Source organism: Passer domesticus, chromosome 2 (assembly GCF_036417665.1).
Source record: "Passer domesticus isolate bPasDom1 chromosome 2, bPasDom1.hap1, whole genome shotgun sequence".
Lineage (NCBI taxonomy): Eukaryota > Metazoa > Chordata > Aves > Passeriformes > Passeridae > Passer > Passer domesticus.
This window is the reverse complement of record NC_087475.1, coordinates 101,327,481-101,340,609: the sequence shown is the minus strand read 5'-3', so window position 1 is coordinate 101,340,609 and position 13,129 is coordinate 101,327,481. Positions and strand designations below refer to the sequence as shown.

Below are 13,129 nucleotides of genomic sequence, written 5' to 3'. Positions count from 1 at the left end.
GAATATGTGAGTTTATGTCCAGCAGCAGAAATTAGTCTGGATTTTCATGGAAAGTTCATACACATACAGAAATCAGATAAGTCTGACTGAAACAGCTGCTTGGTGGAGTTTGAAGGGATGTGCCAAGGCACTTTACTGGGCACTTGCACTTTGTGGTTCTTTTAACACATAGTGAAATTGTATGTGCATTTTCTATAGTAGCCCAAACAAAAGAGACCAGACTGGGCTCTAAACTCTTGATACTGTTCATTTAAAGAACATCAGTCTGGAAAGTCCCAATTCAGATGCTGAAGGTCAAGGCTAGATGTAACTTGAAGATGTTGATGTAAAGCTGCTTGATATGGTAGCCAAGAAAATATGAACCCTTTTTAGCTCCCTGTTAGCACAGCTTCTCACAGAGCTTAGAGAAACTTTTGAGTGGGGAGTACTGTGACCTAAGACCCATGTGCTAGGACTGGTACTAGCTAGTGGATTAGGCTAAATGCTCACAAGCCAAGTCATAGTGCTCCATAGCTAATGATTTCTCATTAAATCTTACTCTACTATGGAGGAGCCTGCTATGTTTTTCTAAGGAGGTTTTTCTACTTTTAAACCACAGATGGTTTAAAAGTTAAAAGCGTAACTCAGTAATGATAATAATAAAAAAACATGAGAACATGGTAAAGGCACTGCATTTTTATAAGGCTAAACTATAAAGATATTTGTAACAGTCAGTACCCTTATAATGTCCAAAACATAACCACAAACAACCATGAAATTAATATGCTTAGGCAACTGCTGGGCTTAATCCAGTGCAAATTTAAATCAATGGAGGGACATCAGGGACACTGGACTGTGTCCAGAAGTGAATGAATGAAAAGCACAGGACAGAGGGTAGTGCTCCAGATAGCATTCATACAGTAGGCTAAGAATATCAGATACTGGCAGACCTTGCACAGGAATTATCAATGGAAAATCCTCAGTAAGGCAGAAATTGCCTCATTTTTGAGCTATTCTTGGCATATTTTTCAATACCAAATCTAAGGTCCTAAAACCACAACTAAGGCTTTCCACAGAGCTTAGTGGGTTTACCATGAGTCAGGTTTAGTATAGCACCATACCTTTCTTTGTGAATCCTGTTAAATTGTTTCCACTCTCTCCCCATTGTGTTTCCAGTAAAGGTGGGTTAGGCACAGACTAAAGGAAGCAAAAAACCAGAATCTCAGTGGCCTGGCAGTAAAACATATAGATAGCTTCTGCAAACAGCTTAGATGTTTTGATTGCTTGAGTGCTGAAGGCCTGTAAATGGGCTGTTTCAAACAGGACCAAACAAGAGAAAACCTTCACAATTCTTTGTTTGCCACTGATTCTCAGTGGAGTGTGTCTCTTGAAATTTCTCTACTTCTGTGGATATTTTCAGTCACTGCTGCATAAAGAACATCTACCCCTGGATCTCTTAAGGATGTCAAAAATACTTTTCTCTCTCTCTCTGCCTTGGTCCTGGTGTGCACTCCCTGCTTGTGGCTAGTGGGGAGACACTCCTCCTGCATATCTACATGCTTCTGACATGCAACTCTCCTGACTCTTTCCTGGATAATAAAGGCTATTCCAGCTTGACAAACCAACTCTCAAGGAATCCAGCAGGCTTTAGATCTGTGTCCACATGGGGACAGAATACAAAGCTGATAATTTAAGGGAGTTGCCATGATTGTGACACATGCATGGAGCATAAGATGAATTCCTGCTTGACTTGGAGAGGCAGTGGGATGATGCACTTGCAGACACTTGTAGAGAGCAAGACCTCCTGTTCACTGTGACTTCAGCATCAGAGCACCACTGCTTCTTTCACTTTATCTGTCCTCCTCTATTAGATAAGTAACACCCAGGTAGACAATAAATGAGACACTCATTACACAGGGAGAACCCAAGCAAGAAGAAAATCTGTCAAAGGATGCTGATTTAATAAACACAATAATGATAAATATTATGTGTGCACAGAGGGAAATGGCCCAGCGTAGTGGTGAAGTGCTGCAGATACAAAATGATTTGGTTGCCAACAGAGAAATGTGGCAAATAAGCTGTAAGAGTTATATGCCTTCCAACATCATCTTAATGTAAATTATTAATTTTCTATTCTTTCCCTCTAACCTGGTTAATAAGGCTGATAACATATTTATTATGATCATAATAACATGAAATATGCAAAACACCGTCTTTAACTGTGTCAGAGAAAACACACATTAAAAAAAATAAGCAGCTTATGAAACTTTGCTAAAACACACTCATCTGGACTCAAGCAATGTCTATTACCATGCATATGTATTTCCCCCAAGAAAGTGCAACTAGTTATTCAATATTCTTACTAATGATAATATAGTAAAGCCCCAGTAAACCTGGAGAAATATATTTTTTTAAAAGATCAGGTTGAGTGTACTAGATACAACAGTATGCTGTCCATAAATGGAGTGAAACCTGCAAAAGATGTAAGACATCTGCCAGAATTTATGGTGAGCACAAACTCAGCAAATTGTTGGTTTTGAACAATTATAAATGTTCTTTTTTTAATGATTGGAACTAGATGGATGAGCTCTATTTTTACACATGTTCACTGAAGCAGAAAAGCTGTTGACTATCAGCTGATGTGCATACTCATCGGGGACTAAGTGCAGTCAGGGCACATTTCCCTGGTCTACAGTCAGTGTTTTACAGGCTGCTAGCTAAGGAGAAGTCTGTAGAAGAGACAATGAAGGCAGACAGTTCTTCCTTTGGGAACAACACAGCCTCTCCTATATTACTCACAGATAAGAAGCTCCGGCATCATAACTTGAACAGAAACCAAATAAAGATTCACACACAGGTCACAGCTCCTGGGACCATGCCATCAGACATGGAATCAACCACCCTCTCTCGTCTCTGAATCTCTGAGTAGGCTCCAAGCCTTGATTCTCTGGCTTTATATGTTTTCTTCATTATAATCAGCTTGACAATGCAGGGGAAAATGGCAGGGTGATTTTTTTTTTCACTGTTCATGGACTCCCTCCTCACCTGTTACACAATTAGGTGGTTACCTAAATGACCTAGTATGTAACATTGCTCACCCGGGCACTGACCCTTGAAATAAACCAGGCAACATGACTCTGAGTAGCTGGAGGGTCTATTTGTGAGAGGATTTGCTGAGCAGGGCTGCATTGTAGAATGTTCTTTCCATCTACATGACTGTGTTCATCAATGGATCATCATTTGCAGACAGAGACATACAGACAGCCATGGTGCTGAGAGTTGTCATGTTCTGTTCCAAAACTGGATGCACATCAGTGGGATACCAGTAATGTTTCCTTCATCTTTATTTTTCCAAGTAAAAGGGAAAAGTGCAATCAATCACAAGTGCACCAGCTTCGTTCCTTGTTTAAAAGCAAGTAGATGACCTTGAGTAAGATTTTCTCTCCCATCCCTCTCTTCACACTCACTATCTGATCCAGAGCCCACAGAAATCTGTAAAAACTTTTAACCCAGACTTCAAAGGGCTTACAATCAGCCCTTTTTCATCTACACTTTTCAAACATACCCAGCATTTATGCAGCACAGTGTATCCAATAAATCTGGTGCCATTCGGCTACGAACCACAAAGCATTTCGCAGTCATTAACAGCACACGATAACAGCAAATGTTATTAAGCAAATATTATTCAATGGCTGATACTATGGCTCCTGAAAATGAATGTAAGTGAGGGGAAAGGATTTATCCAGAACCACACTGAGTTAGTGCCATGACTGCAAAAGAAATCCTGCTCTCTCTACCCTAAGGAATGTTTTGTCTCCTTGCATACTGGATTAATTTTGAAAAGATTGTGAAGTAAACAGGTAGCAAACAACATCCCTGCTTCTTATAGCACCTTCCTGGGGGTGATTCTCACATGTTGTCCTCTAACACACTATCACACTATTGTCCAATTCTCAGAAAGGGCACAGCACCTGAGCAAGGATGATGGTAATGCCAGTAGACCATCCAGTGATCCCCCAAGGGGTATTTGCCTCTGTGCTATAGGTCATTAAAGCATAATTGTCTATCAATTCACACAACCAGGAGCAGTGCTGGTTTAGAGATTATGTATTCCACAAACGAATGCCCTGTTATCCTGTGCACTGCAGGCTTGCAGATCTCCACAAATAGAACTCAGCCACTTGGTTTTTGCCATTGAAAAAGAAAGCTTTTCTTCTTTTTTTTTATTTTTGGTAATTTTCAGCAAATATAAAGAAATTATTACAAATGTAGACCAAAATGAAAGCTAACGTACATTGTTACTAATCCTTATTAGGATAAGAACCCCTGATATCTCCTAATCAATGATAAAGCTGTGACCTGCAATTACAATTTATTCCTTGTCTCTACGGAAGGTGAGTTTATATGAAATCTCATTACACATCAATTTGCAATGTGCTCCAGTTTCTCATGCGATATTGGATCTAACTGGCCTAGTATATTATTTCCCAGAAAAGGAGTGACAGAAAGGGAAGGGCAGGCATTGGGTTATCTGGGAGGATCTCTTAGAGAAGCTGTGTGACATGATATCTTTCAGCTGTTTCAATGGATGGTCTCTCTTGCACTTTTCAAAGACAGATGATGCACCAAACAGACTAGAATATAGCAACACTCTATTCTAGTTTACAGGAAGTCTGGGATTTAGAGAAAGGCAGGACATAGGGGATTTGAAAGTTGGCTGCAACTCCTGTACTTGAATTTAAGTTCCAAGCCCATCTAGAGCCAGTGCAAAGCTCTGGGGAAATGCAAGCTCTCGTTCTGATGAAGTTAACAGAGCTATATGGCTGTAACAGAGTCTCTACCTTCTGTATTCATTCATAGGTGAATGCTATGAGCTCTCTAGCACAGTAACTACATTTTCAACATTTTTGTCATTCACTTATTTACTTGTGCTTAATCCAATCCATGACCAATTCCTCTTGAGGCTGCAAAGGGTGACCTCAGTTCATTTAGAAACAATCCGCATATATTTCAGCTTAGCTAATTTAGTAGCATCGTATTCAGTTTTGAGAATTATTTATCTCCAAAATGTAACATTTAACATTGATACTTGTTTCTTGAAAGGTTGAAAGAATAAAAAGCATACAGGAAATAATATGTAAACTCAATGTGAACTCCTATAAACATAGCTACTTCACTTTATCACATATTCCCAGACCATGAGGCTTTTGGATGTACTAAATCAGGGTTCCCTAGTTTTCACAGGCCTAAACAAGTAAGCAAAATGCTATTAGTAAAAATAAGTCCACCATGCAGGTGAAAAAGAGAACTATTTTCCTTGCTTTCCTTAGTACTGAAAGACAAAAACTGGCCCTCAGCTGAACCTGAGCTCACAGATCAGCAGATTGACAGCACAATCAGCAGTTGACAATGACAGTACAGCTATCTAGTTTAGTTAACAACAGCCAGAGCAGATGATGCAGCTGGCAACAGGAAGAGTAATTTTCTTCTTATGATGTATCCCTTTCTTAATCTAATCACCTACAGAACAACTTACTTATTTCTTTCAGCTCAAAGCAGCTTTATCAAATAAAGCTGACACCTTATAAGGTAAAAGTTTCCTGCATTCTTAAATGAAACTATACCTCTAAGAGCTTAACTGCAGAGTTAGGTTTTAAAGATGAGGAATCAACTACAGCGCCAATGTCAAGGCAGTCTTTTAAAGACTATGTGTAGGCATGCAAAAACACACACTCCACATGCTGCCACCAGAAACATCTTCCTTCAAAATAAAAAGAAATGAGAACAGTAAACCAAGATTCTTAGAATGCAGAAATGGTAAGGTACTTTGGATCTGTTACCTCCTTTCCTGAACCTTGCAGCATTTTTACTCAGATACAAAAAAGTAGCCAACAGAGAAGGTATTTGTACAAATTTTTCATCAGTAGGGATCTCCAAGACAGTATTAAGTCAGTCACCTGGCAGTGAGTATCGAGAAAAGCCTTTCTTCTTCCTTTCTGCTGTGACCAAGAAAGCTATATTAGTTATATATGTTGATAACAAAGATAGAGAATGTGTAGCTTTCTGATATATTCTTATTTTTACACATTGAACTCCCATATCTTGATACTCTCACATTCTGGGACCCAGCACTTTAATTTGTAAAAACACCTTCTCAAAATGCTTCAGCCTAATTATACTGGGAAAGTCACTGTCTGGAAAAGATGTAATGCAATCATATGGCCTCTCAAAACCATATAGATTTTTAAAATGTCTTGTTCTATGACATCTTGTCAGGAGAAGCTATCCCTAGCCTTCAGTGGTTAGGAAAAGCTATTACTCCTACCTCAGGTACTGCTACAGGCCAAGCAGGTAATTAAAAATAGCTCATGGCTTAGTCAGCCACAAAACCTTGTCACTTGCCCCATGCATCCTATTACATTCTCTCAGCACACTGGAATTAAATGTAATTAGCTTATGATAATCAATCACTTTTTTTCATCAAGGAAGAAAATTAGGGCAGTATTTGGGTAAAAGATGGTCTATATGGCCCTTTCTGACACAGGAGCAAAGAATAGTTTTTACATCATAACAACATCAAATCTTTTCAATATAACCTAAAGTTCTGCCAAGCCATAATTCTCACTTGGACTTTTCCCACATTATTATAGGTTTAAAAAAAGAACGAAATAAATTATAAAAGTGTGTGGGTGTGTGTAGATACACAAGGGAATAGTCACTCAGTTTGTTTCCTAGACATAATAAATCTTCGTATAAAATGGTAGGGTGGAATGATTTTCAGTTAAGAATTGATCTCATGAAACTGGAAACTGTTGTTAGCAAAATTACCCTTGGACCATAATTTTGCTGGTACCTGTGGATTCCTTTTTGTCCTTTCTATTTTGTGTTTTACTGTTAAAGTGCCAACCTTCTTGATCATTTTATAATGACAAAAAACCATCTATAGCAGAGGCGAAGAAACAAAACAAAGATGGCATGAAAACTAAATTGCACATAAATTTTTAAGTGCTACTATTGCTGCACAAACTAAAATTAAACTGAGGGAAAGCACTTGCAAAGATGAGGATACAACAGGGAGTTAACTTGTTGTGGTGTGTCGTTCAGTTCCATTAGAGTTGGTTCTGTTACCCCTATCTGTTAAATGGTTCGGTCCTAGGATTCCCCTTCCTCCACTGGTAACCCCATCCCATATGTGAGAGTTGTGAGTTTGTTGTCTCCTCCCCTGTTTCCCTGGATACCTTCTGTAAACCCCTCCCCGAGTTCCTGTCCATCACCCACTGACCCCTCCACTTTTTCCAGAAAGTTCTCCCCTCGGCAGTGGGTGATTGGATCAGGAACAAGAGTCCCTCCTTAGTACCTTCCCCATTCACTAGCCGGTGTGTCCCTCACAAGTGTGTTCCCTCTTAAGTTCTCCTTCACTGGTTATTGTATCATCCCTACCCCATTGTTCCACCCGCTTTATATACCATTGTATTCCTTTGCTCCTGGTCTTCTCTGGTCTGGCTCCCCTGGAGACAATAAACCTTAGGACTTTGCCCCCGAGAGGAGTCCCTCTTTTCTTTACTCTCTTCGCCTGTTTGCTGCTCACCGCTGCTTCCTGCTGAGGCGCTCCCTGGACGTCCCTGGTGCTTCTGGGATTCTGGGAAATGCCCCCCCCCCCCCCCCACTCCCCCGCTGTCAGCTGCTGTGCCCCAGCTCAGCTGGTGCAGTGTCCTCCCCTAGCCCGGGGAGTAGAGGATTTGGACAGCAGTGCAGCATTAATTTATCTGTGGCAATGAGGGATTCACCATGGCTGTAACATTCCAGGTCCACATGGCCATTCTAAATCTGGCCCAGTTCACAGTGATCAAAAGCTGGTACAATCTAGTGTGATGTTTGTTGGTTGTAGAAATCAGCTGATGGTTTAAATTCAATTCTTCTCCGAGGGCAGAAGTTCATAGTGTAAGCATGCTGCCCAGAAAGCTCAGAAGACTGATGGTTATTTGCCCAGGCAAAACCTTTCCTGCTTGTTTGTTCTCATCACAGGTTAAGGGAAAACATGACCAAACAGAACACTGTAGAGCCAAATCTGACTATTATTTGTGTACTGAAACTGTAGTAACACACCTCTCTTCCTCATTAGGCAATAAGAATATAAATAAAGAGAATACATACACCAAATTTCTAATCAACTCAGAGGCCATTTTTTCTATCCCTGAGAGAAAATTCACTAAATATGGTACTTTCTCATACAACATTTATTGCCTTTCATTAACACCAGATGAAACACAAAGTCTCTAAAACTAGAATAATATGTCCTTCATTCCCCAAATGCTGGCTTTGCAAACTCAAGGACACATTTAACAGCAAATTAAATCTTTCTTCTGGCACCAATCAGTGCAGTCTGCAGTCTTGCATGATCTGTGACACAATCACAGATCCCTCTCTCTTTAGATAAGGGTCATGTCATGGCTGTCCATAAACCTCTGAATCTGATGGACTGCCATCACAGGGTTAAATCCCAGTTCATATCTTGCTGACTGCATGGGAAGCACATAATATTTAGTTCTCTCTCTAATGAAGAAGTCTATTTGGAGAGCTAGAAGGAAGCACAATCTGTAAATATTTATACTGTTTGTCAAAACTACAATGCACATGAGACTCAGAATGCATCCCATGAGCCAGCCTGCACACTGAAGTAGTTCCATGTTCACTTGCCAGAGAAGAATGGCTTCCTCACACCCCTGCACCTCTTAGCCAGAACCTGCTGAAGAAGCCAGTCACAGAACCAGCCTCACTACCCAGCAACTGTGGGTAAGGAAAGGTTGTATCAGGCATTTCACTTGAAAATCACCTGCTCTGGCATTCATATCCAGGACCTTTCAACAGTGTCCAGATTTATGCTACCGTGGCTAATACACCAAGTGTAGGCAGCCAGTTCAGTTTCATAATTGTACCCTCCACATAATGAAACTGAAATGAAAAGCAACCACGTCTCTTACTTCATACTTTAGTACTCATCCTGCCTGAAATAGGAGAGAGCCAAAGGAAAAAAAGACAGAAGTGAAACATATACTTTGCATATGACACTGGATCAGCAATGAAAACTTCAGCCCATAGAAAGCTAGAAGCATGGTAAAAAATATTTTCTGTAATTATCAATTTGGTAAAATTGTATATTGGAGTTTTAGAGGGGAATGCGCACAAAAGCAGCTGCTAACGCGGTGCTGACAAAGTGCTGTGAAGTGCAAATCAACCACTCCCACACAACTGTGGACTGCTGCTTCTAGATATTCCTCTTATAGTGCTGTGAGGCTACACAAAGGACAGTCAGGAAAAGCACAAAAGCTTACACACCGCAGCAAGAAAGAAAAGACCTGTTGAAGTGGAGATTTGCTGCAAGGATAGAAGAAAGCTCCATGTTTCTACAGCCTGCTGATATTGCTAACATTTGTCATTCAGACTGATCTTCTATTGAGAAACTAATGTTAAAACTTGCTGTTGTAACCAATTTGCATTGGTAGAGTAAAACAATGAAGTCTTATAATACTTAATGAAAGTAGCTCCACTCTATGGAATTTTGCACCTTCTTTGCTTCTCAGATCTTTCATACTCCTCCTCCTTATGATCTTTTCTAAATTATTTTCATCAAGAGTTAAATTCAGGAAGTTTTTGTGGAACAAGCACAGGAGCACAGATTGTGTGTCATAAGTTTCCAAGCTTCTCGACAAGCTCTTATTTGCAGGCTGGCTGCTGCTCCCCAAATATTTTTAGGTGCCTTTCTCTAGAAAAGCAGTGGACTGTGTCAGCTCTGTGCTCCAGAGCAGAAGCTTCCAGGGCAAAAGCTGGACAGAGCACACCTGTGGCACAAAGAGGAAGCCTTCAGCCTTCATACAGAGTGCTCAGCACCTGCTGCTTACCATTCTCTGCCTTCAGTCATATTTCTATGTGTCTCCTCAGCTTTTCCATGAGTCTCCTCCAAAAGCTGAAGCAGCAGTAACACATGCAGGTACTGCTGTGCCCTGTCTGGAGAGCAGCTGGCTTGACTGGCATCTTTCTGCCAGTTAGCCAGAGAGTATTTTCAAGCTATCACTCACAGCAACTTCACAGAAAGAACAAGTATTATCCAGCATTGTTCAATAGCATTAATCATAATACAAATCCTGTGCTTGGGCTCATTTGCTTCATTCCAGGCTTGTCTTGGTGCCCGACTTACACTTAACCGCAAATTCCCACTCTTCTTCACCACTGAATAGTAATTTGATGGACACTGGGGTTACCACCAGCAGGACAGCCTTTCAAGCCAATTGGCATGTCAAGAGCTACTGATTTTATTAGTGCCTCTAGCAACATAGAAAAGGCAATCTCTAGGGTTTTGTAGCAGGAATGCAGCTTCCAGAGTTGCTGCTACCCTGGCTGCCTTGTAGTGTTCCTGGAACCAGTTCTGGGGCTGAAGGATGGCAAAATGACACCAGGCACAGCTCCAGCAGAAAAAGAGACTGCAGGGCTTTGTCTCCAAGCTGCAGGCAGGCTGGCAAATGAGTCACCCACAGAACCTACCTCCCTGTACCCTACAAGTAAAGTGAATTGCCTGTTTGTTTTCCTGGAAATTTTACTTTGTTTCTTTCCTAAACACTCTTCTGAGATCAGATGAGAGGTAATTCTAGGGGTTATACATAATTCAAACTAACACTCAAATGTATCCAAGAAGAAAAAGAAATCTCTACTTGCAAACTTGGCATTTTCTGATGGCAACAGCTTGTTCACTGCTTTTGGAGTTGCAGTTGTACAGAGCTGTCCGTGATCAAGTGCTGCAGAAATATCCAGCAGCCACCCAGCTCTTCACATGCCTATTCTGTGCTTTGCAGTTATTTTGTTCCTTGCTAGGCTGCTCTTATGGCCCAGATGTTGCTGTAGTACAAGTAATCCACCCTGGAGGCTTGGTGGATATTGGACAGGTAAATATGAGATAGTTTGTCACTGGGGGACAATATAAATAATGGGAACATATCCAAACCTGACCTACAAACTTAAGGAACATTTCACAATCATATTTCTTCTATCAAATAAAATTTTTATGTTTGCATAACCTCGCCATTGCCAGAGAAGGACAGCAACAAACATTTCAATTTAACCTCACAGTAGAACTAAAATATATATATCTCTCAGTATGATCAACATTTGCAATATGGGAAACCTTGGCTGGAGGCAAGAGAATGAAAAACCCTCAAATCATGAACTCAGAACAAAACAAGTGGAATGCAAGAAGAGCCTTTAAACAAGCATGGCAAGACCATATTTTGTTTTAAATTATGCAGAAAAAATGGGAGCATAGCCAGAAAACTCAGACAGATGAATTTTTCTTTCTTTCTTTGGTTTGGTCAAACCAAACTAGCCTGCATATTAATAACTAAAACAAGTATTTTTTTGGCAACCTAAGATGTTTGTTTTTTTCTTCATTAAATGCACATTAATAGTGCAATTGTTGCACCAATGCTGGGTTGTACTTCTTTGATCCAGTACTATAGATTGTCAGCAGAAATTTTTACCAGATTTCTTTCCTGCTTTCACTAACTGAATGCACTTCATATCATGCTTACAGAAAGAAAATCTTCAAATCCTGATTGTTGCCCAAAAAAGGTAATGTTTTTTCCTCTGGTGTCAGTGTAACTCATATTCTTTCCAATTCCTTTCACTAAATTTTATATGTAAGGGGAGGTTAAGACCTACCATTCTGACCTAGCAATAGGTGTAAGTTTTGTGGTTAAGCCCTCAGGGCTGAACCAAGGTCTAGAAATATAGTTCTCCACCTGTGATTAAGCCAACCTAAAGAAAGGAAAAGAAATGAAGAAGGCAAAAAGAAGGAAGAGGAAATAAAAAGGAGAAGAAGAAGGAAGAGAAAAAAACCCAAGAAAATAAAAAGAAGAAAAGAAAAGAAAACAACTGTTAACAATTTGGTTGTATAGATATGCATTTCAACATGAGCAGTGTGCAATGTACTTGGTTTGCTTGATTTGTCACCTCTGTTAAAGGTAAGATTTCATTTCCCTGCTTAGCCTAACATAATATTTCTAATAAGAAGCATGATTAGGCAATCACTGGGAAGCAAAATCTCTTTGGAAGAGAAGGATAATTCTTTAGAAAGGAAAGCACAGAAGGCCCCATGAGATAAGTAATTCCTGATTCAGAATAATTAACAGTTTACATATAACTTTTACAATATCCTTTGATTGTTTATGCCTTTTATGTGAGAACTAGATAGTAGGGAGAAAACAACCTGTATGAATTCCTTTAAAACAGATATAGTCAATTTTAGAATAATTCTGTGGCATGCACACTGTGTGACAGGTATAATTATAGCAAAAATGTTAGTAAAACTTGTGGCCACCGTTACAAATTAGTCAGGAAATAAACATAAATTGCAACATATCTGACCTCCCAGCAACAGCTTTTTAAAAAACATTAAGGATCCAAAATGCAAATAAGGAAATGAAAATTACTTCACTTATTGCCCTTAAGTTGAATGTGTAGACACTTTTGCAAGCGCAATGAGGCACCTCTGGGCATTCTTAGGGATCTAATTGTTTTTAGAAACATGACATCTGTCAGTTAAGAAGAAAGTTCTGTAAGTAAACTGCTGGGATTTTGGTGTTGCCAGTGTATCACTCTGTACACAGCCATGTCACGACCTAACAGACACATAAGTTACAGCTTCCCGCTCATCCCCTATGTTTACTTCATTCTTCAGCCTCACAAAGTCCCAGTTTCAAAACTGGAATGGTCTTCAATTGAAGCCACTAGCAGCAGTTTAGGATGAAAAATGAGCCCCAGACACCGCCAAGTGGCATTTTATTCTTTTAGATTGCAGCACTGCATCTCAGAACACAACTTCTTAGGATCATTAATAACACCATTCCAATGGAAAACCCCTGCTCTTGGTGCCGTGTTGAGATCTGCAGATTACTGTGCCTCCTTCCCCTGCTCCTGCCCTCACCTCAGAGCTCAGGGTGTTTATCACACTTCTTTCCCTCACTCTTCCTGCAGAGCAGCATTTAGTCCTTTATCCCACAGCCTCTCCCTGTGGCTGCGGGGTTCAGCTGTGTCCTGTGGTGGTCGTTTGGAGCTGTCTGGAACCGGCTGTGCCCAGCTAGGGGTACCTCTGTCCTCTCCT

General features: G+C 40.2%; 1 protein-coding gene across 42 annotated transcripts in view; it reads right to left on the bottom strand.

The window, feature by feature from the left end:
* Positions 1-13,129, bottom strand: part of LOC135294584 (uncharacterized) — a 255,789-nt gene that overhangs the window by 139,247 nt on the left and 103,413 nt on the right. The window contains exon 1 of one of the 42 annotated variants that reach the window (XM_064410074.1): positions 7,446-7,582. The exons of the other annotated variants lie outside the window; for them this stretch is intronic. The gene's annotated coding sequence lies outside the window, so the exon portion shown is untranslated. Of the gene's footprint in view, positions 1-7,445; positions 7,583-13,129 lie in introns of those variants that run through there. 42 annotated transcript variants of the gene reach the window in all.